The sequence below is a fragment of the Acinonyx jubatus genome, chromosome F2 (assembly GCF_027475565.1).
Source record: "Acinonyx jubatus isolate Ajub_Pintada_27869175 chromosome F2, VMU_Ajub_asm_v1.0, whole genome shotgun sequence".
Classification (NCBI taxonomy): Eukaryota; Metazoa; Chordata; class Mammalia; order Carnivora; family Felidae; genus Acinonyx; species Acinonyx jubatus.
In genome coordinates, this window is record NC_069394.1 from 5,600,219 (window position 1) to 5,627,703 (window position 27,485).

The window sequence follows — 27,485 nt, forward strand, 5'->3', positions numbered from 1 at the left end:
TGTTTCCAGTTTTCCTAAGGAATTTTGAATCAAGTGAAGAAAAGCTGGTCGGGGTTATCTCACTTCTCACAGGAGATCTGGGCTTGGAGGAATCATACTCATCCCTCACCCCACCTTGTTATATGTAAAAACAACGCTATATTGCTTCTGACGAGTGCTTTTCCATGTGGAAGGCAGTCACATGACCATCATCTCATTTGAGCATCAAAATAATACGTTGGTCAGACATAGCGGATAAGGGGTTAGTGTCCAAAATCTATAAGAAACTTACCAACTCAACACCCAAAATACAAATAACCCAGTGAAGAAATGGGCAGAAGACATGAATAGACACTTTTCCAAAGAAGACATCCAGATGGTCAACAGACACATGAAAAGATGCTTCACATCACTCGTCATCAGGAAAATACAAATCAAAACCGCAGTGAGATACCATTTCAGACCAGTCAGAGTGGCTAAAATTAACAACTCAGGAAACAACAGATGCTTGTGAAGATGTGGAAAAAATGGGAACCCTCTTTCACTGTTGGTGGGAATGCAAATTGGTGCAGCCGCTCTGGAAAACAGTGTGGAGGTTCCTCCAAAAATTAAAAATAGAACTACCCTACGACCAAGCAATAGGACTACTAGGGATTTATCCAAAAGATACAGGAGTGGTTATTCATAGGGACACATGGACCCCAATGTTTTTAGCAGTGCTTTCAACAATAGCCAAATTATGGAAAGAGCCCAAATGTCCATCAAGTGATGACTCCATAAAGAAGATGTGGTTTATATATACAATGGAATACTACTTGGCAATGAGAAAGAATGAAATCCTGCCATTTGAAACAACATGGATGGAACCAGAGCGTATTAGGCTAAGTGAAATAAGTCAGTCAGAGAAAAGGCAGATATCATATGTTTTCACTCATAAGTGGAACATGAGAAACTTAACAGAAGACCATAGGGAAGGGAAGGGGAAAAAAATAGTTACAGAGAGGGAGGGAGGCAAACCATAAGAGACTCTTAAATACAGAGAACAAACTGAGGGTTGATGTGGGGATGGGAGAGAAGAGAAAATGGGTGATGGGCATTGAGGAGGGCACTTGTTGGGATGAACACCGGGTGTTGTATGTAAGCAATGATTCATGGGAATCTACCCCCAAAACCAAGAGCACACTGTATACACTGTATGTTAGCCAACTTGACAATAAATTATATTTAAAAAAAATAATACATTGGTCAATATCAGTCTAAATTTCCTTTCATGGGTTGAGATCAGGAGATATTTTATTGGATTTGCCAAAGACCACACCATTCTTCACTATCCGATGTTTCTGTTATTTGTGAAGCCTGACAAAGTAATCACGTTTCAGAGTCTAATTAATTATATTTCAGAATTTTTGCCTAAGTTCATTGTAAAAAGTGAATCAGATTCTAATTAGTTTCATCCTTAAAATAACTGGGGGAAACAATTAATAACAATAATAGCTACCCTTCATTGAGTGTCTACTATAACCCCCAAGCTATAAAGTGTCTCTATTTTACAGATAAGTAAAATGAAGTCACTCATAAAAGAATGAGTATCAGGGGCACCTGGGTGGCTCAGTCAATTAAGCACCGGACTTTGGCTCAGGTCATGATCTTGCCGTTTGTGAGTTTGAGCCCCACGCCGCTCTCTGTGCTGACAGCTCAGAGCCTGGAGCCTGCTTCGGATTCTGTGTCTCCCACTTTCTCTCTGCTCTTCCCCCGCTCACGCTCTTTCTTTCTCTCAAAAATAAGTATACATTAAAAATAACTAAGGAATGAGTATCAGAGCCCATTTCTGCTGGCCTCCAAAGCCAATGTCTCCTCCCTGGGGCTTCCTTTTCAGTGTTTCATGTGACAGACATCACCGATACCCTTTCCTGGGACAATGGTGTGTGAGCACAGGCAAGAACTATTGACACGTTTCCTCTTGCAGAGCCTTCCTCTAGTGTGACAAGCAGGAAATTAACAAGAAAAGATGTACACACACAACGGTATGAATTGTGATGATTGCTCTCCGGCACATGTAGTGATGCAGAGTAATGTGCACAGAGGAGGGCCTTCCCTGCATGCTGTTGTCAGAGGCCTGTCTGAGGCTGAACTTCGCCTCAAAGATGGGCCAGAGTCTGTCCTGTGGAGAGCATGAAATGAGGATTTCAGGCAGAAATGTGGATGCTTTGAAACAAGCAAGAAAATAGCAGTCTGGAAGGACTGCAAAAGGGGATAGTAACGCTCCAATGTAGACGAACGTAGCCTGCAGGTCATAGGAATGCCACGAAATGTGTTCTCAACTTAAGAGAAACTCATCGGAGGTTTTTATGAAAATAAATGACATACAATGCAGGGCTGCAAATCTTATTTGGAATTATATTTTTGTTTATGGATTCCAAGATTATTAATATAATGAAAGATACATGTCTTGCTTCACTTAATAGATTCTGTGGATTAGAAAAGATTTGTCCGTGCCCTTGGACAGGTGATGGCCTTGGGGAGATTCATGGCTAGGTAGAAGGAACTCCCCCCCCCCCCACCCTGCCACCATCTGTATGGAGAAAGACAACATTATTCAGGAAAGTTGTAACATGAAGGTGGGGAGGGAGACCGTATAGCAGGACTACATATACTTTAAGGGCATTTCTGCAAAGAAAGCCATAGTTCATTTTTCCTAATTCCAGTATAGAGTTTAGAAACTCAGAGGATGCCATTGGATTAGACCTTTTAGAACGTAAAAGGTAACGGATGTGTGTGTGTTTGCTTATTCAATTTTTTTAAAAAGACTATTAAAAAGGTTAGTTTTCCCAAATACAAGTTTACGAATCTTCTGCAGTTCACTTTTCTAGCCCAAAGCCCGACTGCAAACTCCCTGATGTCTGGACTATACAGCGATAGGGTTATGTCCAGGTAAAATCAAGAAGACTTGACCCAGGGATCGCTCGGAGGACTTGATTTACTTAGTATTTGCAGGAGCGTGTTTCATAGCAGGTAACTCCATCCCTCAATTACAGCCGCTCTTCCTTTCTTAGGGAAGAGGATGGATCCATTCAGCAGTCGCTCTACCAAGTGAAGTTAGCTGTGGAAGTTGGTTAATTGTCCCCCACCCCCTCCACAGGACATAACAACTATGAGCCAGCCTGTGGTTGTCACCATGACTCTGGGGATAATACCGGATAATACGGTTTACTCTATTTCAATTATATGATCAAGTTCTGTTCCAGTACAGTAGATAGTCCAAGAGATAAGACCATCATCATCACGACCCCTTCCCCTGCCAGCATCTCCTGCTCTGAGTTGCTGAGGTTTGAGCCGATCAGGGTGAAGTCTGGAGTAGGACAGAGTATTGCCTTCTATAAGTCCTATGAAATGAAAACCCTGAGGACAAAGAAAGAAATCCTGGAGACCACGTTTGGATATTTGATGAAAGCATCTGATCTTTGAAAATAAACTGCCAAAGCGAAGAAGCTGGGCAGAAAGAAAAATCTGGAAGGATCTGGCAACTCAAAAGCCAAGAACTCAAGCCCAGAAAGAGGCTGACAAATGGCATGAGGAAATGAACCCTCTTGTATGCGCATGCGATCTGGGGCAAGGCAGAGCAGGTGCAAGGCTGTCCTCTGCCTCTCAAAGATCTTGTTGTGCCCCTTTAATGGGAATTATGCTCTCTAAACCTCACTTCCAGTCCAATTTGGGAATTGGTGTTTACCTAACTGTGGGATCACTTTTTAAAACCATTTGTGGGTTTTCTTATTTAAACTTCGTGACAAACCTATGAAGTAGACAGCACTGTATTTCTATCTACATATAATAAATTTGAAAACAGAGATCTTAAGTTTCTTGCTCAAGGCCATAGAGTCACCATGTGGTGGATTCAATTCCGAAACTTGAACATCTGATCCCTGAGCCCAGCTTCTCAACATCCTTTTGGAGGAATTTGTAGAGAATGGCAAATAGTAAGTGATAACAATAGTCACTGGTATTAAAAATGTTGTTTTCCATCCTTAGGATTACAGTTGGGTATTTTTTTAATGCCTACCATTTTTCTTCATCATATTCATGTTCTCCATTATACATGAGCATATGGGGAATATTTATAATAGCTGCTTCCTGAAAATCCTATCATCTCTGCTGTCCAGGTTACATTTTCCTAATTCATTTACTGTCTAGTGACTTTTAATTGGATGCAGACATTGCCCATTTATGTTGTGAAGCATTTTGATGCATTGCATTAAAGAGTGTTGGACTTTGACTACCAGGAAGTTGAGTTATTTGTGGACACATTTGGTCGGTTGAGTTCTGCTTTTAGGCTGTTTCAAGACAGGTGAAGATCCACCCTTGTTCTAGAGTGATTTAAGCCACATTCATGAGGTCATTCTGGGGTCTCTGTGGAAAGTCGCATATATTCAACAAGGTCTTTGTAGTCCAGCTGGAGGGAATGCCAATCATTTCCAATCTGTGTAAACAATAGGAATTGTCTACTCTTATAGATCCCTGTGTTCTATGTAAATTGTATTATCATATGCTCAATAATTGATTATTCTTGGAAATCATTCTTGTTTAGCTTTATGGGGTATCTCCACATATGCACACACCTGGTGTTCACCAGAGATCTAAAGGGGTTGTTGTTGAATGCACAGATTTGAGTTGTCCTGGCCTCCTCAAACTTTTGTCTGTCTCCTCAACTCAGCAAGATGGCTGGAGTTTATGTGCCAAGGTTCTTGCATTACCTCGTAGGGTAGAAAACTTGGGTGATGGTTGGGTTCTCCTTGATTGTTTCCTTTCTAAGGGATTGCATTCCTCTGCTGCGGTTGTCCAGTATGTGGCTGTATTTGTTCCTCACGGTGTCTTGTCCTGTTTTCTGGTTGTGTTTGATAGGAGTATAATCCTGGACTGTCTTACTCCCTCATGGACAGAAGCAAAAATCCACTAACATTATGAACTTATTATGAGACAGTACCTGTAATGTCTCCCTAGAGGCTAAGCCCCCTGGGTCGGGGCAGGGAGTATACAGTCCAGGTACTTACCCAGTCTGGAAAGGTCCAGGTAGGCAAGGAAGTCTTCTTGGAAGAGGTAGGGCGTGGGCTGGGTCCCAAAAGTCAGATGAGTTTTCAAATATTAACACTCTTTTAGTTTAATTAGCATGCTAAGTTAAAAGCATAAATGAGTGATTGAAATGGCTTGACTTAATGAAGCCTTAATAATAACCTTAATTCAGTTTATTTGGCATCTATCACTCACAGATGAACAGCTAATGCCTTTTCTAATAAAACCGTCATAATAAAAGGAGCCATAAAATATATTATTTTTATTATTTTAATCACATACTTCCTAAGTGAAGATACTGAATCCATTAGAATAGCCCTACAAAATGCTTTCATTCCCCTACCCCCCCCCTTTTTTTTAATTTCAAAATTGAATTTACTTGATGTTATACCGGGAACATTTGATGCTATTTTCTTACTCTGCTGATAATTAAGTGAGAACAGATTCCAATGACAACTCCACAGGTTATGTTCTGGAGACTGACTCTTCTTACAGGCACATAAAACTGACCGAGTGCCCTGGGTTTTGATCCCCCCACCAAACTCCTTTCTTGGGGAGCACTCAGATTCTACTGCCTTCATCCGTGAGACCAGCAGATCAGAAAATTGGGAACCTGTGCCTCTGAGTGGTTACAGATGACCCTTCTCTCAATCCTGCTTCCGGCAGCTAGGACAGAGCAGCATTTTCTTCTTCCTTTTTTTTAATTTTAATTCTTAATTTATTTTTGAGAGAGCATGAGAGGGGGAGGGACAGAGAGAGAGAGAGGGAGACGGAGGATCTGAAGCGGGTTCTGTGCTGACAGCAGAGAGCCCAGTGCGGGGCTCTATATCCCCAACAGCGAGATTGTGACCTGAGCTGAAGTGGGATGCTTCACAGACTGAGCCACCCAGCTGCCCCGACATAGCAGCATTTTCAAAAAGAAATGCTAAGAGTGAACAAAACACAGTATTATCACAGGAAATATAAACGAAATTAACCTCTTCGGTTTCCCAAATAGCTTTCAGTGTCCTTTTACAATTTCCTCTTGAGTCTTTAACTAAACTCTCTATTTTCCATTACTGAGGTTACGTGAAGTGAGTTGCCTAATGTCACATGGTGAGTGAATGGCAGATCTGGATTTTAGTCTCACTTGATTCGCACACACCCTCACACACACACGCTCTGCCCAACGTCCAAGCAGTAACCACGCTTCTCCGGCCAGCGTGCCTCCGATTTGCCTCTGACTTCTAGGAGGAACGTGGCTATTTCTTCCCTAACTTATTCCACAAATACTGATTGAGGGCTAACAGGGGTTATTACGCATGAGGCTACCTACCTCGAGGAGCACAGGAAAAAAAAGAAAAAAAGCTCTTCACTGCAAACTCTCACAAACTAGCATGAAATCCAGAAAAGGAAATCATTCTTTGCCATAGTGTGAGAGGTGTTTTAGTAAAAATAAGGGTCAGATACGATGCGAATCAGATAGGAGGCGAAAGGAGTGAGAGTTAGCCCAGTCCAACTTACAGATGCAGTAGAAGCAATAGGCCTTCTCTGTGGAAGTGATTCTGAAGCCATACCTTAAATAAACAGAGCCGTCCAGATGTGTGGGAATGGGAAGGTTCTCAGAACGAGACTGGCCCTTCACAGAGGACAGAGGGATACCGCTGGTGGGAAATGGTGGTTTATGTTAGTGGAGCTCAGTTATTAGATCAGAGTTCTGGTGAAGGTGGGCAGTGAGACAGAGACTGAGCTTGGGAGAGGACTGGGCTGATTTGTGCCTCACTCTTTACATTAGGTATTTGTTCCAACTGAGGTGCTTTCCACCTTCTTCTACAATCTGTCCACCTGTCGAGCTTCATGTTTCCAGAATGATGTGAATTCGAAAGCACTCACTCCTTTGCAGGTCAGAGGGGCCTCTGGTTTTGTCCTTAACCCCAGTATGACAATTGCCGGGCACCTGTCCACCAGACAGTCCCTCCGGCACTATTTAGGAAAGGGAAGGTGCAGTCCTATTTAACTCCTATTGCCAGACCTACAGTTGTTCCAGCGCTGAGCATAGGTGGGCACTCAGTGGATGCCTGTTCAGTGCATCAGTAGCTGACTTTTCTGCATGCAAGGAGAAAAGTATAGTGATGCATTTACATTCTTCCTTAGAATTATCCATTCAATTTACAGGTTATTAAAGTACTGTTTCGTGCCTCACCCTCTCACCCTGTCTTTCCCTCCAGCAAGTATTCTTAGGGCATTTTTTTTCCTTAGTGAATTTGTTTTAACCAAATCCAATTTTTTTCTATTATCTGCCCGGGCTTCTCACCCCTCAAAGTCCATTTGTATTACGTCTCTATTCACTCTGTCGCTCACCACATCTTCCAATTTAGTATAATTTGTGAATTTCATTAACATGCTATTTACTCTCACTTTGAGATCTCATGTAGTCTACCTCCTTTCGTGTAGCTTATCACCAAGAGTAAAGTCGATGCCCTACTAAATTAAATGTGCCAATGGTATTTAATTTGGAAGGGTTGTGAATACAAAGCGAGAAAAATAATAGAGGATTGAATAGAATTTTGAGGGGGGAGAAAAGCTCCGAGATGCTTCTAAAGAGTTATTCCTCATGGACAAATATGCTGGGGGAAAATAGATAAAACATATGCACAGTGAAGGTGTGAAATAATTGGAAAACAGTCATTGAGAGGAAAATAGTAGAAATGTTAATAGATAATGCGGAACTCATGTTAACAAAACAGTAATAACGTAATACTGGAACACTAGAGTGTTGGAGCTGAAAGCCCCTTAGGGGATTATTATGTGTTTCCTTCTCTTTTTAGGGACGAGAAGAATAATCCCTCAGAGACTTGGTGAAGGGCTCACCCCAAATAGTTGCAGATCAAACCCTAGAAGCCAGGTTGTTTCCTAATTAGCTGTTCTTTCCTCTGATGCACCAGCCTTTACATATGAAAGCCCTTGTGGCTAATAAATGATTGTCACTTAAATCATCTTGATTTGTGTGATATACTTGTAAAATTGGGGAGAGCAGTTATTTTCCTTATTTGACACATCAGGAAAAAAACTGAGGCTCAGAGAGGCAGCGACTGGTGGAGGAACAGACTTCTGGTTCGTGGCAAGGGCAGATCGGAAGCTCCTTTTTTCCTAATTGCAAAATTGGTATTCTTGCAAATGTACCATGCTAACCTTGACATAAAATGAACATCAAGTTACATTTGAAAGGAACAGGAGAGAACTCGCCAGCTCATCTTCAGTCTAAAAGCTAAAGAAACGTGGTAGAGGTTGAAATGACAGAAAAATGAATTTGAGAAATTTGGCCATGATGTGCAGCCTGGAGGGTGAACAGAACCTCCCCTTGAATTCAGACAACCCTGTGCTGTTGTCTGGCTTTGATGTTTCTGGCCCACGTTGACCGTGTGATTGAGACAGTAAGCCTAAAGCCATTCCCATCCGAGCCATATAAATGTGTCATTTGCCCATCCGAGCTGTATAAATGTGTCACTTGGGTAGGTCTGCTTGTGAGGATTGTACTTGGCCAAGGCCATAAAGTAGCATTGGCCTATTTCCTGGTGTTCATCTGTGTGGCAAAACGGATGCCGGGAAGCCATGGCCTGCCTTCTAGGGCTTGGCTTCTCACATTTCTATGTAAGCATCAGATTCTGGGAACCAGAACATCAGGTCAATACCATTGACACATAGATCTGAATTTCTAGAATAGCTACCGAAATAGCTGACAGAGGAGAAGATTCCCAAAGTGAGGTGGAGAAAAATAAAGATGGGGTGTGTCAGCATCGATCAAAAATGGGTATTGTTTTCAAAACATTCTTCACTTTAGGCTGGATGTCAGCACTATTCGATTTTTCACAGCACTTTATAAAAATGTGCATTCGATGCAAATCCAACAACACTCGTGTTTAGAAGAAATACGTGCACTCTTCTTAAAGAGGTGATGGCAACTAAAGCAGAAAGCATGTGTTTTCATAAAAAGTGTCTCAATATCCAGAAGTGAATATTCAGAAGTGGACTTGAAACCTGCCCCCCACCCCATATATATTGCTAATCATACAATGACTAAGTATTTATATAAGAGTTCAGGTAGAACTATTTGAAGAAACCAGCATTTGATTTACGGTGGGAGAGTACATGAAGATTCTTGTCCAATTTCCTGCTGTTCTTATTAGCCCTGCTACTTCGAGCTGGTGACTTAATTTTTCTGAATCCATTTTATCAGCTTTAAAGGAAAGGAGTAACATTTGCCTTAATCCAACAGAAGATGGTTGTAATAATCAGTATTATTTGAGAACGTGAAAGTAGAGTATAAATCTACTAGAGTTTCTCAAAGTGCCCAAAGCCAGGGATGTGCTACACTTCAGTTGGATTAAAGTGAGAGTAACTATCTCAGAGACCCGATATTTTGGATGGGAAACAGAGGTAGGGATTTCCAGGCAGTGCTTATTCTCGAAGTGAGGTTTCTGATAAAGTTCTGGTTCCCCTGGGTTTTTCAACCAGCTTCAAACCAATTACCACAAGGGACATGTCATAAGAAGATGGCCAAAGACATGTTCACTTCAGGATTTCAATAATCCAAATTCTCCAAAGGGAAAACTGGAGTAAAAATGTGGACTCAAAGTAGAAGAATTTCAGGTGTAGCATTTGTAAGAAGACTAGTGTCTCTGGCACATGGGCACATTGGGGGCTGTCTGCACATGGCAAAGCCCTGGCCGGCCCTTGTGGAACGTGAGATGAGCTCTAATGTTTACCTCTTGGTCATGCTGGCCAATCTGATCATGGAATTCCTATCGGATCAGCTGGGGAAGGTACAGGCTATGGATTTACCTTGAGAGGAAGTACAAAGGTAATTTTGGAAAGATGAGCTAATGACCAAAGTGAACAAATCAAATGACTATCACAGAACAGTACAATTAGGAGATTAAATGGTCAAGAGCACAGTACCCACAGAAGCCTGGTTTGTGGTGGTTAGTTCAGCAGGGACTGTGGGTGAGGGAGTTCATGCCCAGGCCATGCCCCTTTGTGGGTTCTGGCTGTTCGGTGTGGAAGACAGAATGATGCCCTTCCCCAAAGATACCCACATCCTAATCCTGAACCTGTGAACATGACCATACCTTACAGTACAAAGAGATTGTGCAGATGTGATTAAATTGGCAATCTTGAGATGGTGGGATTATCCTGGATTAGGTCCAAAGTAATCACAAGAGTCCTCTAAGAGGAGGCAGAGGCATCAGTGAGAAAACTTTGTGGCAATGGAAACAGACGTTGGACTGATGTGGCCAGGAGCTAAGGAATGTGGGAAACTTCTAGAAGCTGGACACATCAAAGAACAGATTCTTCCCCAGAGCTTCCAGACGGAATGTACTCCAGCCAACAACCTGATTTTAGCTCTATAGGACATGTTTCAAGCTTCTGATCTCCCAAACTGGAAAGGAACAATTAAGCATATGTTGTCTCAAGCTGTTAAGTTGGTGATAGATTGTTAAGGAGCAATATGAGAGCAATAGAGGCAGATCAGCCCAGTTTTAGGATTGGCTTGAGGATTTGGAAGGTCTTTCAGTTGGTTCTTACCAGATTTGAGGAGAGGTAGGAGGAGCTTATGGGGAGAGAGGAGTGTAGGCTCATGGAAGAATATCTTTTAATGAGGCCACTTGGAAGGGTATTTTGGCAGCCTGACTCGATATTTATAAAATCTTAAATCCCTCCTTCCTTGAATGTTCCTATTCATCATCGCTATCCACTCCTCAGGGGTTTTGGCCCAGTTCACAATTTTCTTTTCTGTTCTTGAAGGCTTTTTGCACCCATGGGAGTGAATGTCATAGCTGTGTCTGTACTTTCACAATCTAACTTCTGTGCTTTGATAATAGGAGCAGGGCCAGGTGTCTGACCCAAGATTGTCTTGAGAATCTCTTCTCCCTAGAATCTGGAATCTTCCTCTCTAGAATCTGGGACCCTGATGTGTTGACACTTTCCACCTGCGAGTTCATGAAGAATACAGTAGAACCTCGGATGGAGAGTAACTTGTTCTGTGAGTGTTCCTCAATATGAGCACACATTTCTGGTAAATTTTAACTTGATAAACGAGCGATAGCCTACAATATGAGTCTTACGTGACACCAAACATCACATGATCACAACTGAACTAATGGTTCTTCCCTCTCTCTCTCTCTCTGTGGGATTGTGGGTGATCGTCTCCCATGCTCAGATGCTCGGTCTCAGGCTGTGGTGTTTGATAGAAATCAGTGATTTTTCAGAATGTTGGAAGGTGCCCATAACTGGCACTAGTGTGTTTTTTGTCACTTCAAGGCACCTATGCGTTTCCATCCAAGAGTGAGCTTAGGAATGCTCTGCTTCATTCTAGGTCAGGTGCCTGCAGATATAGACCCTTTCCTCTGCTGCCTTATTGCCAGTTACATTAAATACAGTATATGACCAGAGTTTATTAACAAGGTACCATAATCAACATCCATGTGAGTGGATACAATGGCCCCCATGCAGAAACACGTTAAATAGAAAGGTGGTAAGGAGATGATTATGGCAGATGTGGAGAAGGAAATCATCGAGAAGTACGAATAAGGTAAGCAAGTAGTCGAAATTGCAAGATGTTATAAGTCTATGTCTGCATCTTGTCTGCAGAGGAAAGAAAAAGCAGTGGAATCCCTCACCTCAAATGAGATTAGAGAGATGTATCAAATGTGGGAAACAGAGCAAAATTTTGTAGAAAAGCACCACCCGAATAAAGCTATAGCAGTGTGAGGGATGAATCTGTTTAACGATAACGCAGTGTCACATTTCCGCAAAATTCTCAAAAGGAGGCAAAAGCAAGTGTCTTTGGATAGGCTCCTTGTTAAAGCTGCATGAAAAGAAAAAGATTCCATTGAGCCAATAGACGGCAGTGATTCGGTTAGTGATAGTGAAAGCCATTCTACACAATCACCCTCCTCTCTCTTGTCTCCCTCACACCAGCCACAAAGGTTGCCAAAGGGAAGTGCAGTTAATCTGTTTATTTTTCTTTATATTTTGTATTTTCTTTATTATTTTGTATTATATTACAGCATTGTAATCATTTTTATATGAATATTTTTGGCTTGTTGGAACAAGTCCTCTGAATTTCCATTATTTCTTATGGGGAAATTTGCTTTGATATACAAGTGCTTTGGATTACAAGCATGTTTCCAGAACGAATTATGCTCACAAACCAAGGTTTTACTGCATTTAAAAACTAAAGGTCTCTGTTGGTGCCCAGATTGCAAAACATATGCTCTCATAGGCTGCTAGTGCAACTGTCCATCGGAACAAAATTTCTGGGGAAAAGCTTTGCAACACAGCGAGTGTCTTAATAAAGGAAATGCCTTTAGTCCCATAATTTCTTCTCTGTGATTTAATACAGAAGAAACACACGGGGATGTTCACTAGGTTTGCAAGCAATAATATTCATTGTAGCATTATTTATAAGGGTAACAATATAGAAATAACCAAAATGCCTAATAAAAAGTGACTAGTATTTTATATGAGGATACTTCCATAAGATAATATAAGCCATTATAATTGTGATTTTGCAATAAGTATTCTTTATGATATTTGAAAAGTCTCACAACATAAGTCAAAAACCAGGATATAAAATTATACTTACTATGAGACCCTGATTGAAGAAAACAATGCATATGTATGACTAGAAAAAAAGTTCACCGTGATTATCTAGTGGAATGTATGTTAATTTTCATTTTGTTTTTTATTTTTTTTTTATATTCTTCCATACTTGGCAAATTAGCTGCAATTAAGATTTACACCAGTCAGAAACCAGGACAGGATTCTCTCCCTCAGACTCCATTTCCAATCAATTTAACTCCAACATTGCTTTTAAAATTTTTTTAAATGTGTATTTGTTTTTGAGAGAAAGAGACAGAGTGAAAGTGGGGGAAGGGAAGAGAGAGAGGGAGACACAGAATCCGAAGCAGGCTCCAGGCTCTAAGCTGTCAGCACAGAGCCTGATGTGGGATTCGAACCTATGAACCTTGAGATCATGACCTGAACTGATATCAGATGCTTAACTGACTGAGCCACTCAGGTGCCCCCCAACATTGCTTTTTAATTAATTGATTTCTCCCTGTATTCATTTCTAGCCCTCAAACACAAGCTTCTGTCACCTTCTTCTACATTGCCTGAGCCCCCAAAGTGGTCTATTGCCAACCACTTATAAGCCTTTTCAGTTCATTATATAGACTTTGGCCAAAATAATAATAGTAAAACATACATTGCATCATGCATATCCTCATTTCAAAAACCTCTAGGGGCACCTGGGTGGCTTAGTCAGTTAAGCGTCTGACTTCAGCCAGGTCATGATCCCGCGCTTCGTGGGTTCGAGCCCCGTGTTGGGCTCTGTGCTGACAGCTTGGAGTCTGGAGCCTGCTTTGGATTCCGCGTCTCTCTGTCTCTCTCTGCCCCTCCCCTGCTTGCACTGTGTCTCTCTGTCTCCAATAAATAAATAAATATTAAAAAAAATTTTTTTAAGAAAAAAAACCAAACCTCTAACAGCTTCCCCTCAAATGTGGAATAATAACAAACGTTAGCCCTGCTTCTCAGGCCCACACGATCTCACTCCTGCCTCCTTTCCATTCATCTCTGACCACTCCCTGCAGAGTCTTCAGTCAATATGGCCATGATCCTTAGAGCCACAGGATGTCTGACTTCTCATGTCCATCCTGGCACTGGGACATTGGCTGTAAATCACATCTTCAAAGAAGTCTTCCTGTGCCTTCTGGATCATTCTGGTTTCCCCACTTAACATGCTTGCATGATACTGCGTAATTTTCCCTCATAACAATTTTCACAATTCTCCAAAATAACATCGTGTAATGGTTTTGGTAAATCTGCATTCACTTGCTGATTTCCTAAATTCTTGTTTCCCCCTGCAAGGCAAACCCTCTCTTCCTACCTCCTTTGGGTGGGTAACTCATTCCATACCTGGCCTGGCTTCTTGATCACCCACTTTGGCCCTGCAAGTGCATCCCACAGATAAATGATATACAAACCCACATCTTGCCCTCCCCTGCATCCTACACCCAGATTGGGCCAGCAGACCCGGGTCCTATTTCCTACAAAGGTGATCATTTTTATAGGTTTACTGGGTTTATTTCTTCAATCATATTCTTTTATAAGTGAGATGGATGGCTCACTTATAGACAATGTGCTTCTGACTTGAGCATGTCTAAGAATGCTATTTCCAGTCATTGCTCTTTGGATTTTATGAAATTTCATATCACCCTGTGGTTTATTTGTATATAACCCTGACTTTCTTGCAGAGCTGTAACTCTTTGCAGATAGATACTAAGTCTCTTTCTCTATAGAAACATTGTAGCACTTAGTAGGTACATACGCATAGTAAGTACTCCATGCATGGTTACCAGAAGAAATTGGGGGTCCCAACTGCAGAAGTTATCTTGGGCATGTCTTGGGTTATGCCAATATCAGATGTATATCACTGATATACATTGCTTAACTGTTGTGCTTGGCATTCTGTATGCTAGAACAGGCAGAGGGTTTTCATTGCCTCCTTTGACAATCTGACATTAAGCTTACAAATTCAGTTTCTCCGTAATATCTCTGCAAAAGCCTGGAAAATGATATTTCCTTTCTGCACTGGGAGAAATATTGATGGGAGTTAAATGACCAGCCTTGCAAAACATGTATTTAAGGGTTAGAAGAATGAGGACAATAAAAGCCAAACTAAATTTTAGTCTACCTAATTTAAGTATCTCTAATTCAACAGCATGACCATTTCATCTTAATGGTGCTATCTAGTATAGTATTGTCGTTCTCTTGCCAAAAATTGATTAGATGAGCTCTTGTAAAAATTATGATGACTGGGAAAATATGGGCAAGTTTAATTTCATCAGTTCAGAAAATATGATCTCCTTTCCTAATGGAGTGGAACATAAAAAGAGGAGATAGAGGGCTAAGTTCGTTGCAGTAATGAGGGAGCTGGCCAAGAAACTGGAGTTATGGTTCCTTGAGATACATTTCCATGAAGTCTTGGCAAAGGAAGCCTCCTTTTACTGAGCTGATAGAAGAGATACAGTTTATTAAGGGGTGAGGACAAAATAGACGAAGAGCATTTTGACTGAAGCTTTGACATTCTTCTATTAATCGTGCACTTGGTGTTGTCATGAGAGACTCGATGTCTGAGTACTAATCTGAACCAGAGTTTTCTGTTCCCATTCCCAATGAGTGAATAGACCAAAGATTCCTTTGGAATCTAAAAGGGACCAACATCCTTAGTTTACTGAATTTATAAACTATTTCATTGAGATCCGTTAGATAGCCTAAAGAATCTGAAAGACTACTTGAAATAGTGGAAAACCAGATTGGAAAATATTAAACTTTCCTATTAAATATTAATTTACCCCATAACAAATATCTAGAAAGGTAATTGTTATTTACACAAATAAATATCAAAAAGGTAGAACGATAAACACAAAGCCGTGGTAAGATTTTGGAGAATAATTTCATTTTCTTGATGAGATCTGATAAAATTTAATAAGGTGAAGGGTGCCAGAGTGACTCGGTCAGTTAAGTGTCTGGCTCTTGATTTCGGCTCAGGTCATGATCCCATGGTTCGTGGGAACGAGTTCCACATTGGGCTCTGCACTAATAACGTGAAGCCTGCTTGGGATTCTCTCTCTCCCTTTCTCTCTTCCCCTGCCCTACTCTCTCTCTCTCTCTCTCTCTCTCTCTCTTTCTCTTTCTGTCTCAAAATAAATAAATAAACATTAAAAAATTTTTAAGACGTTCCATAAAATAGGGGAAATTTGTCCTGAGAATGGAAACATTGCTTGCAATTGCAGGAGCTCCAGGTTTTCAAAGAATTGGAAAATTGAAAGGGTTTAAGAATCACTGCCTTAAATCCTGGAGTAGAAAGATGTTGTCACAAAGCTCAAGTTCTAAAGTCCAGTCTTACTCAGAGACGAAATCATTTTCTTTTATTTTTAAGTAACAATAACATTGAGTATCACTTAAAATGGTCTATTATTGCATCAGTTTGAAGTAAAGTCATAATTTTGTGCACTTGTCTCTAGAGCATACTAAAAGAAAGCATTAATGTATGTCACCAACAACGGGTCTTATGTACAAGAGTTACTCAAAAATTGATTCCTGCTTTCTTATATGGTGTAGTACTTAGAACAGTATGCTTGTGGTCCAAAAGCTTTTTATGTCATACTCCTTGCTTGGTTAGTGAAGACCCAAACATTAAAGAATGCGATGCATATAAGTAAACAGAGAAGAGAAAACAGAAATGCCATGAGGGAGAAATGGTATTTATTTTGTAATTAGTCAATAACATTTTCTGGGTATTGATATTGCTTTATGTAGTATCATCCACATATATAGTCTGTATGAGTTACCAAAACTTGTGGGTCCGGTATCGTGTTGAGTTTCTCAAAAACCCTTCAAAGCAGGTCTGGATAACATTATAATCTCAGTTATAGAGATGAAGTATCTTGTTCTCAGAATATTAAATGACTTCCCCCAGGCTATCCAGCTAATACACGAGCTACTTTTTTTTTTCCTAGCTATTAGGACTCATTAGTTTCTGTCATCTATGCATAAAGGATAAACTTATAAAATTTTTGAACAAAAATTTAGGACAATATCTTTGCACAGTCGGAGTAGGCAAGAATTTTTAGATGGGGTACAGGATGCAATCAACATAAAAAAAACCAAGGGTAAATTAGACTACATCAAAATTCACATCCTTGGTCCTATCAGGAGGCATCATTGGGAAAATGAATTGGCAAGTCACAGACTGAGAGGCTATTTACAATACATAATACTCAAAACAGGACTTATGCCCACGCTGTATGAAGAACTCTCACAATTTTATAATAGAAAGACAAACAACCCACTACAAATATAACATATTTGAAGAGAGTTTATGTGTCAGCAAAGCAAATGGCCACGAGCCCACGAGAAGGTATGTATCTTCGTTAGTCATCCAGGAAATGCAAATTAAAGCCACAATGAAATATCACTACGCACTCGGTAGAATGAACAAACTTAAAAAACCACACACACAATATGAAGTGTTGGTGACACTGTGGAGCGACCCATACATTGCGGGAGTGGGTGCAAAATGATATGACTTTGAATAATAGTTTGCCTTTCTTTAAAAGTTAAATGCCCACTAACCATACTATCCTGCAATTCGTAGAATTGGGTGTGGTTGGTGATAGCAGCCTCATCCATACTAGCCAAAACCCGGAAGCAACACAAATGTCCAGACCACGAGGTTGCATAAATAAGGTGGGACATGCATGTATACCAAATCACCACAACATACACTTGTACAATTTCATTATGTTGCAATTTTATATGCCAATTATACCTCAATAAAGATTAAAAAAATAAAGTGATGTTATGTCCGTGTAATAGAATACTACATGTCAATAAAAGGAATGAGCTAATGATGCCCATGGCAACGTGGGTGAATCTCAAAAATATTTGCAGTAAATGGGCACTGGATACAAAAGATTGTATGATTCCATTTATATGAAAATCTAGAAGACTCAAATGCTTTCACTCCTGAGAGAAGGCAGATCAGCCTGACGCCCATGTTGGGGCAAGAATTCACCGGGGTTGGGCAGAGGCGACATCATTGAGTGATGGAAATGTTCTGCATCTCGATCATGGGTGACAGTTTCACAGGTGTATACATTTGTCACAACTCATCAAAGTGTGCACTTAAACTCTGTGCCTGTTGTTATATATAAATTAGACATCAACCAAGTTGATTAATAAAAATGTGCTGCATTGCACTGTGATACACGCTTTACCACAGAATAAAACTGTGCACTGTATTTTAGACTTTGCATTGCTTCTCTTTTGCTGTAAAACAAACAACCCTGAAATGAGTGGCTTGAAACAATATGCATTTATTACCTCACACAGTGTCTCTGGGTCCAAAATCCGGGACCAGCTTAGCCACGTGGTTTGGTATCAGGGTCTCACGAGGCTGCTGTCGGCTGGTTGGCTGGGACTATAGTCAACAGAAGGCTCTACCGGAGCAGACGGATCCACTCGTTAGGCGGTTCAGTAACTTACCCAGAAATACTGACATTAGCTCTGGTTATTTGTGGGGACATCAGGCTCCTGCCATAGGGACCACTCCACAGGAATGCTTGAGTGTTATCACGACGTGGCAACTGTTTTTTCCGAGCAAGTGATCCAAAAGACAGAAGGTGGAAACCAGAATGTCTTCTGGGTCCTAGCCTCAGAAGTCACATGTAGCATTTCCACAGTAGAATCTTGGTTATACAGGTCAGCACTACCAGTGATGAGGAGGACAAGTGCCCAAAGGCACAAATACCAGGAGGTCAGAATCACGGGGACAATTGGCAACTGACTACCACAGATCCCTGTTCAACACTGTCAACAGTTCAAGCGTGTTTTCCTCTTATACATAATAAATTACGTATCATTTGTGATCGCTTATTGAATATTTGAGAGCCTTTAAGTCCCTGAACACTATTCCGGAAAATTTCAGTGGCGTTCTCATCAGTTGGGTCATTTATTTTTAACACATATAATTTTACTGTAATTGATAGATACTAAGTCAAAAGAAGTTGGATTTATTATATAGTTGAAGTTGGGTTATAGGCAAAAAGGGGAGGACGACCAAAGATGTTAGTCCCTCTAACAAGCTCAATGATGATTGGCAGTCAGTCTGGGATTAGAGTTCCAGTTCTCTTTCCAGAAGGATATCAAATCAGATCATAAGGTTTATTGCTGGTATTATCTGAAATGCACTTATCAAATGCTCTGTATCATTTTCTGGCATGATTTGTTGTTCTATTTGGTCCAGTGCAGGCATTCCTCAGTGCCCATTTGTAACCTTTTTAAAGGAACAGCTTCTGTACAACACTCTACTCTGCAGATTATTTTTCATATGTATCCCCTTCCGTTCCTACTATAACCTAGATGTTTACTTCCCACATTGTTAAGATGGAATCGAGAGTCTCTGAAAGGCTTTATTTAATTTTTTTAGTGTTTATTTATTTTTGAGAGAGGGGACAGGAGGGGCAGAGAGAGAGGGAAACACAGAACCCAAAGCAGGCTCCAGGCTCTAAGCTATCAGCACAGAGCCCGACGCGGGGCTCAAACTCATGAACCACAAGATCATGACCTGAGCCCAAGTCCGGCGCTCAACTGACTGAGCCCCCCCGGCGCCCCTGAGGGGCTTTATTTAAACTAGTAGAGATGACACATCCCCTGGAAGATAGAATCAGGACTCATCACTAGGACTTTTGTGCCAAATTCCAGAACCTGATTTTAAAGCCAGTGTCATACTTTTCCTGTTCAGGTTCTCATTTTTAATACTTGGTACCTTGGTTGTTTACCAGTAGCACATAGTAGAGACTACAGATTTATTTTTAATCAGCTGTATTCATGTGAAGAGAAAGAATTAAATTAGCTGAGTTTGACATGGTTACATCCATCAGTGGTAGTTTCACTTAGTTCTTTAAATATTTATCCAGCACTTTACGCATGCCATTTTATTCTTTAAGGGTACGGCATTGAACACATCGTGGCACAAACTTCAAAAATGCAAAATTAGAAAGGATATTTATTGAATCCCATGTGCTGCCACCTAGCTTCAATGATCATGACTATTTTGCTGATCTTATTTTACACCTCTCTCTTCTGTTGCAAAAATTATTATTCTTTCTCTTTACAAATTCACAAGATACAGTTTGTGCCCTAGCAACTTCCAAAGTTGACCTGATATTTTTGGGGTACCATTATTAATCAATAGGTTAACAATTACAGTAATACTTGAATTGCAAGGAACTTGTTCTGAGGGTGTTCTGCAAGACAAGCAAACATTCCTAATAAATTTTAATGTGATGAATGAGTGATGCCTTGCAATATGAGTAGTAGGTGACGCAAAATGTCACATCATCGTAACTGAGTCAATGGTTCTTGCAATTCGCCTCGATGTACAAGTGCTTTGGATTACAAGCATGTTTCCGGAACAAATTATGCTCGTGAATCAAGGTTTTATTGTAATTGGTTGTGATTTAATTCACTGCAGTCAATATATATATATTTGATGCTCAACTCATCATTTTAAGGCATCGAAAGATCCTTCAAGTTAACTGTCATGTCCCTTCCGTTTGGCCACGGTGGTTTTCAATAAAATCGCTTATATTTAGCATAAGGAAGTGTTATGTGAATACATAATTAGAACGGAGTGTGCTGTGTTTGCGCTGTGGTGTAGGAAGGAGGAGTCCCAGTAACTACTGGATCCCAGATTCCCTTTCTGAAGGTGTCAGTAAATTAACTACGTCAGTATGCTTCCAACGAGTCTGTCAAATGGCAGAAGCATTAGTTGAGAAAATGGAAATGCGTTTTGAGGAGGCATAAGGTAATCAAGGCAACAGAAGATAAACAAAATGAAACACGCAAGAGTTGGCAATTCTCAGGACAGCCCGAACTCACTGGCGTGTCGTGACAGCAGACCACTGGAGGTGTGTAGGTATAAAATCGTGGGCTATTCAGTGTGAGCTGCACAGAAGAAATTTCCTCCAAAAAATTCCGCATGAAAAGGGCACGTGGATGCGTGATCTGACAGTGGAGAAAACGGAGAAGTTGCCTCAGGCAGGCGATCAAGGTTCACATCCAAAGTGATGAGTCATGTAATTAGTATGTATCCTAGACATTCTGTGATGAAAATGGCTATATATAAATGTATAATTCAACATATATTATAATTAAATATACACATACATAATTAAACATATAATTAAACATATACCATTTACCTACTCTCTTGCCCAAGCCATACACTCTAGGAGTCATGAAAACATAGGTTTGTGGCAGCTTTATTCATAACACACCCGAGTTGGAATCAACCCCCAGACTCATTAACAGGAGATGAACAGACTGTGACATATTCGTACGCTAGAATTCTATTCCGCAAGAAGAAATGAAATGAAATACCAATACTTGCAATGACAAGGATGAATTTTTAAAAAAAGAAAGTAGAAAAGAAGCCAGGCATGAACATCTATACTGTATGATTCCACATATGTGAAGTATAAGAACAGAGAAAGTCACACTATACTGATAGAAATAGAAACTGTGTGTGGCTTATCGGCTTTCAGATTAACTGAAAGGAGCCATGAGGGAAATTTCTGCGGTAAGTGAATGCTCTACACATCGTGCAGGATGTTAGTTCCATCAGCACATGCATTTGTTAAAACTCATCGAAATTTATGAAGACTGGAGCATTTCACTGTAAGGTCTGCCTCATTTAAAAGAAGATTAAACCTGACATTGTATTTAGTGCTAAGCCCCTCCTTATCCCTAAGACATAGTCCTGCCCTCAAGGAGTTCCATTCCACCAAAGGTGTGTCTGTGGGGGGAAACATGAGTGACTCATTGTCCAAGGGAGTAACCCTGGATTCACAGAGAAGGAAACTCTGTAATGAGCCTTGAAGTGTTAGTGGGAGTTTGGAAAAAGAATAAGAAATAGATATATGAATAAACAGGCATATTTGGGTCAGAGGTAAAATTCCCAGGGTTGCAGACTGAGCATCTGCATTTGTGAGCTGTGGGCGGGACTGCGTGCAGAAGCATAGGCGGCCCTGGAGGGTATCGGAAAATGTCAGGACAGGAAGTAGGGCCATGTTGCCTGCAGCAGGGAGCAGCAGTGGGGAAAAAAACCAGTTGGATGGTCAGGGGGGCATTTGTGAGCCACATTAAGGGTCGATCCTGAAGTCAATGCTCACGATCACTAGAAGGATAGGCTCCATACATCTCACCCTGGAAGCAAATCTTGTGACAGAAAGAGACATTTGATGTCGAAAGCATGGATTCACCAAGAAGCTTATGACCACTAGGAATGTAATCCTGCATTGTCCATCAGGAGCTTTCCCCAGAGATAATGCGCTCCTGCAGTGTCTTAAATTTCTTTGAAACCTCACCTCTTAGACCAGCCAACTTCTTCTAAGTCAGAAATGAAATACCCTTGATGTGGGGACTGTCGCCCATCATTCCTCAAACCACCATGAAGCAGGAACCTTGAATCAATCACAATACTTAGTCCCAAAGTCACCTTGGGGCTTTTGTCACAACTGCGCTCTGGGCGGCTGCTTCCAAGTGATCCAAGTAACTTTGAAAGAGATTAATGATGATGGCAAGAAAAATAAGAGTAAAATCATGACAATAAAATGAATAGCAAAAAACAATAGATAGTTTCCTTGATACGTGTCTGGCATTACTCAGCCCGGATCATCTCCTTTCACACACGGGCACCTCTCAAGTTCATCTTGTCATTTTTCCTATTTTTGCATGGGACAATTGAGTCTCAGGACAATTGTGATTGCTCAAAATCATACATCCAGTAACTTAGTGGCATAGAGGTGTGAACTACTCTGTCCATATGAATGCTTTGAAAATAATAAACATTTTAATTTAGTTTTAGATTTACAGAAAAGTCATAAATATAGTTCAGAGAGTTCCTCTGATACCTCGGGCTGTTATATATACATACACATATCTATCTGTAGTCCATTTCATACCTCCCCAGTGTCATTTCCATTCAACATGAAGAACTTCCTTTATCGTTTTATGCAATATTGTTCAGTTGATGGTAAATTCTCTCAGATTTTGTTTAGTTACAAGTGTCTTTATTATTCTTTTACCTTTTGAATTATATTTTTTCTGGACATGTGATGAAGTCTAGGTGGGTTGTGTGTGTGCGTGTGTGTGTGCGCATGAGTGCGTGTGTGTGTGTGTGTGTGTGTGTGTGTGATAATTACTGTAAGGATGCCATTCCATTGTGAGGGTTTTTTTTTCCTTATAAAATGTGAATTCTTTTTTTGTTTTATAATTTCTTGTACATTATGTATCTTTTCTTTTCCTGACTGCTTTAAAATTTTTATCTTTTCAATTGTTTTCAGCAGTTTTATTTGGATATGCCTAAATATGTTTTCAGTGCTTCCATGTTGCTATGTAATTTAGATTATTCCTAGATCTTTAGGTTGAGTTTTTTTTTTAAGTTTACTTATTTTGAAAGAGAGAGGGAGAGGTGTGGGAGGGGCAAAGAGAGAGGGACAGAGAAAGAATCCCAGGCAGTTGCCACGCTGTCAGCGTAGAACCTGTTGCGGGACTCAAACTCACGACCCATGACATCATGATCTGAGTTGAAACCTAGAGTTGGATGCTTAACCAACTGAACCATCCAGGCGCCCCTGTAGATTGAGTTTTTAAGTCAAATGTTGTGTGGTTTTGGTAATTGATTTATTATCTTTCTCCTTTCCTATTATTTCTGTCTTCTCTTTCTAGAACTCCAATTATAGGCATGTTGACTTTCAGGTTATCCCACAGGTCATCTCTTTGTCCATTTTTCCTATTTGAAAATCTGTGTTGATCTGCCCTCAGATCTACTGACTTTTTCTCCTATTGCCTTCAATCTGATGCTTACACTCGGCGTTTTAAATTTCATTTTATTTATTACTATTTTTTTTAATTTCATTTTAAATACACTCCTGTTCAGTTGTAAGACTTCTTTTTAGGATCTTTTTCATAGTATTTTGGGGGAGAGGGTTCACAACTTCCTCCTTGTGTTTATTCTCTCATTTAAGTCCTTCAACATATTTATGATAGTTATTATGAAGTCCTTGCCTTATGAAGTCTAGTATCTGTGTCGTCTTTGTGTTTGTGTATGCTGACTCATGGTTTCTCTTGACCAGCATCTCTGATTCCAAGCATTTCTAGGTCTTTTCCATGTTTATATTGAACACTGTGATTGACTAATTGTAGGGGCTCTAGATTATGTTGTCTCCCCTTAAAGAGCATTATGTTTTGCTCTGGCATGCTATTGAATTACTGGTGTTTGTTCTTGAATATGGTTGGGTACAATTCTTTATGTCAGTGTGGTCCTTAGTCCTAGATTGTGACTTTTACTCTAGAATGTAGTCTTTACCCGAGTGTCTGGGTGTCTCAGTTGGTTGAGTGTCCGACTTTGGCTCAGGTCGCGATCTCACAGCTTGTGAGTTGCAGCCCTGCGTCGGGCTCTGTGCTGGCAGCTCGGAGCCTGGAGCCTGCTTCACATTCTGTGTCTCCCTCTCTCTCTCTGCCCCCCTCCCACTCGCTCTATCTCTCTCTCTAAAAAAGAAATAAAAACATTAAAAAAATTTAGAACGTAGTCTTTACCTCCGCAGTCTGACTTTTCGAGAATCTCAGCCCTGTCACTGAGGTGCCCACTGAGAATTTGCTCGACTGCCAGGCCAGAAATCTGGTATCTCCTGGCTCTGCAAGGCCTTCAGCATCTTTGTTCAGAGCTCCACCCTGCAGCATCTGCGCTCTATTAGACCCTGCAAAGTTCACATGATGGAAACACGGGCCAACTCTTGGCCAAGCACCTGTGGAAAAGCCCTGTCCTTACCCGAGCTCTCTTCCCTCCAGTACTCAGTGCAGCATATGAAAGTTGCTTCAGGAACCTTAAACTACTGTTTCTGCTTCATCAGCTCAGTGAAACTGTCATTACTGGCTTGGGCTTCACCTAATTACATTACTGTCCAGAAAGTACCCTCAGGCAAAAAGATAGGAAAACATGAGGTTCATCTAATGTGTTCCCATTTTCTTCAGAATCGTGGTAGTGGGCTACTTTCTTATTGTTCAAAGCCTGCATGTTGTGTCCACTGTTTTGTTTTTTTCTAATTTTAATGTTTATTTATTTCGAGAGAGAGAGAGAGCATGAGCGAGGGAAGGGCAGAGAAAGAGAGGGAAACACAGAATCCGAAGCAGGCTCCTGGCTCTGAGCTGTCAACACAGAGCGTGATGCAGGGCTCAAACCCGCAAACCATGAGATCATGACCTGAGCCGAAGTTGGAAGCTTTGAGTCACCCAGGGCCCCTGTTTCAAAGTATCCAAAGTGGCAGGAATATAGGGTTAAGTGGAGAAAGTACGTGTTAGGAAATTCATGTGTAATGTTAGAACAAATTGAAGCTCAAGACACCATCAATTTTTTACAAGTTTATTTATTTTTGAGAGAGAGAGAGAATATACAAGTGGGGGAGGGGCACAGAGAGGGGGAGAGAATCCCAAACAGACTCCATGATGTCAGTGCAGAGCCTGATGCAGGGCTCAAATTCATGAACCATGAAATCATGACCTCTCTCTCTCTCTCTCTCAAGATAAATAAATAAACTTTAAAGAAAAAAGATTCTCTCTCCCTCTGCCCCTCCCCTGCTCATGGAGGCACTCTCTCTCTTTCAAAATAAGTATTATTTGGGGGCGCCTGCGTGGCTCAGTCGGTTGAGCATCCGACTTCGGCTCAGGTCATGATCTCGCCATTTGTGAGTTTGAGCCCCGCGTCGGGCTCTGTGCTGACAGCTCAGAGCCTGGAGCCTGTTTCAGATTCTGTGTCTCCCTCTGTCTCTCTGCCCCTCCCCCACTCATGCTCTGTCTCTGTGTGTCAATAATAAATAAACATTAAAAAACATTCAAAATAACTATTATTTGGGGGGAAATAAATGTAAAAATATTGATATTTAAAATATTGATATTGATATTTAAAATATTTTGTGAATATTTAAATATTTAATATTTAAAATATTTTTAAAACTACATAAACCCATTATATATATTTATTTTATAGTATATTTATATTTATGCACACACATTTCTAATACATATATATCAGTGCATGCAAATAACTGCATGAAATATTCATACATATCGCACATGTAAGTGTATGTGTGTGAATGCTTGCTTAATAACGGCTTAGCTCTAGAGGGAAATCTGGAGCCATGTACATATATATAAATTTATATACATCAAGAATTTCAGCATAAGTGGCATACTACTAACGATGTATTAATTAGAGCATATGGAAAAACATTACACTTTATTTTGCTATTCACTTGGGAGGAATTACCTAGCTATAATGGAGCAGCAGGAGGACCTTAGTGCTGCAGGTTATGTTACAGCAGGCAAATGCTATATGTAGAAAAATAAACGCCATTTTTATTAGTTGTTTTGGGAATCATTTGCTCTGCTCGATACCTTCCTTCTGAGGGGCCTTCATCATTGCTCATCGCGCGCTGATTATGGTGAGACGCTGGTTCCTTCCAGAACACAAATGGCTTGGTAAGATGTTGAAGCTATTTTAGCCGCAGCACTCCAAAACTGTCTTGTGCTCAGGTGAGCAGATTACAGCCCTCAGATCTGCCCACCTCAGAGATGCGATGGCAGAGCTGGCCTCTGAAACCGACTCTCACATCTCTGTGTTACGCTTCAGGATCACTCCAAGATTTTCATCCTGTGCTTTTGACTGCCTGATGAACCTTACCACCTGGCTGTTTAACCGGCCCCTCCAACATGTCGTGTCTGTAGTTGAATTTGCGGTCATTGCCTCCCTAATCCTCTGTCTTCTCCATTTTATGGCACTATCACCCCATTTACTGGCAGGCTCTAATGTATGTAGACTTCTTTTCACAACCAATCAATAAAATTTCTAATTCCGATACCAATGTCCTGTACCCCTTAACTAATCTCTTGAATACTCTTAGGTGCCTTCACTTTCCCAGCTGCGTTCAGTCAATTTGATTGATTCAGCACCCAATCAGTTCACATGGATGATACCGCAGTACTGGGGAAGAGAACCAGGTCAGAAGGCACAGGTGTGAGCCTCAGTTCGGCCACTGGTGAGCTTTTTACCTTTAATGGGTTGTTCCAAAGCCCTCAGTTCCCCTTTTGGCAAAGCGATAGTGGAATTAAACCACAAATGTTTCTTAATTTCTGAAAAACATATTCTGGTTTATTGAGTATGAAAATACGCACTCATAGAACATAAAAAAAAAGTATAGATAAACATAAGGAAAAATAGATTACCATCATGCATTTTTTCAAAAAAATATATGTATATATGCAGCATATATTCAATGTATGTGTTATATGTTTAACAAGTGAACGTATTATTTTTATCTTGTTTCATGTATCTATACATAATCAAGATATATATTCAACATGTTTTATGTATACACACACACACACGAACAAATTGTATATTTTTAATCCTGCCTTATTCTTCCCTTAACATTAATCATTTGCTCATGTCTTTGGTTATATTATAATTTTAATGATTGCCCTATTTTCAGAAAATGATAAGCCTATAAAACAAAGCTTTTTCTAATCATTAAATATGTATATTATTTATAATTATTTGCCCCTGTGAATACTATGATGATGAATCTGCTTTTGCATAGATTTCTAAATGCATCTCTGAGTAGTTGATTAAGATATAGTCAAAACAAATTAAGATTTCGAGACCCCAAATCTATTCTAGATCAGTGCTAAGAGAAAATCAAGGCAGGCCACATATGTAATTTCAAATTTTCTAGTGGCCACACTTTAAAAAAGTAAAAAGCACTAGGTGAAATTAA

The 27,485-nt window shown here is 40.4% G+C and overlaps 1 pseudogene; it reads right to left on the reverse strand.

Moving 5' to 3' along the window:
- LOC106984399 (mitochondrial inner membrane protease subunit 1-like) overlaps positions 1–26,138 on the reverse strand; it is a 44,570-nt pseudogene extending 18,432 nt beyond the window's left edge.
- Positions 26,139–27,485: the final 1,347 nt, after the last annotated feature.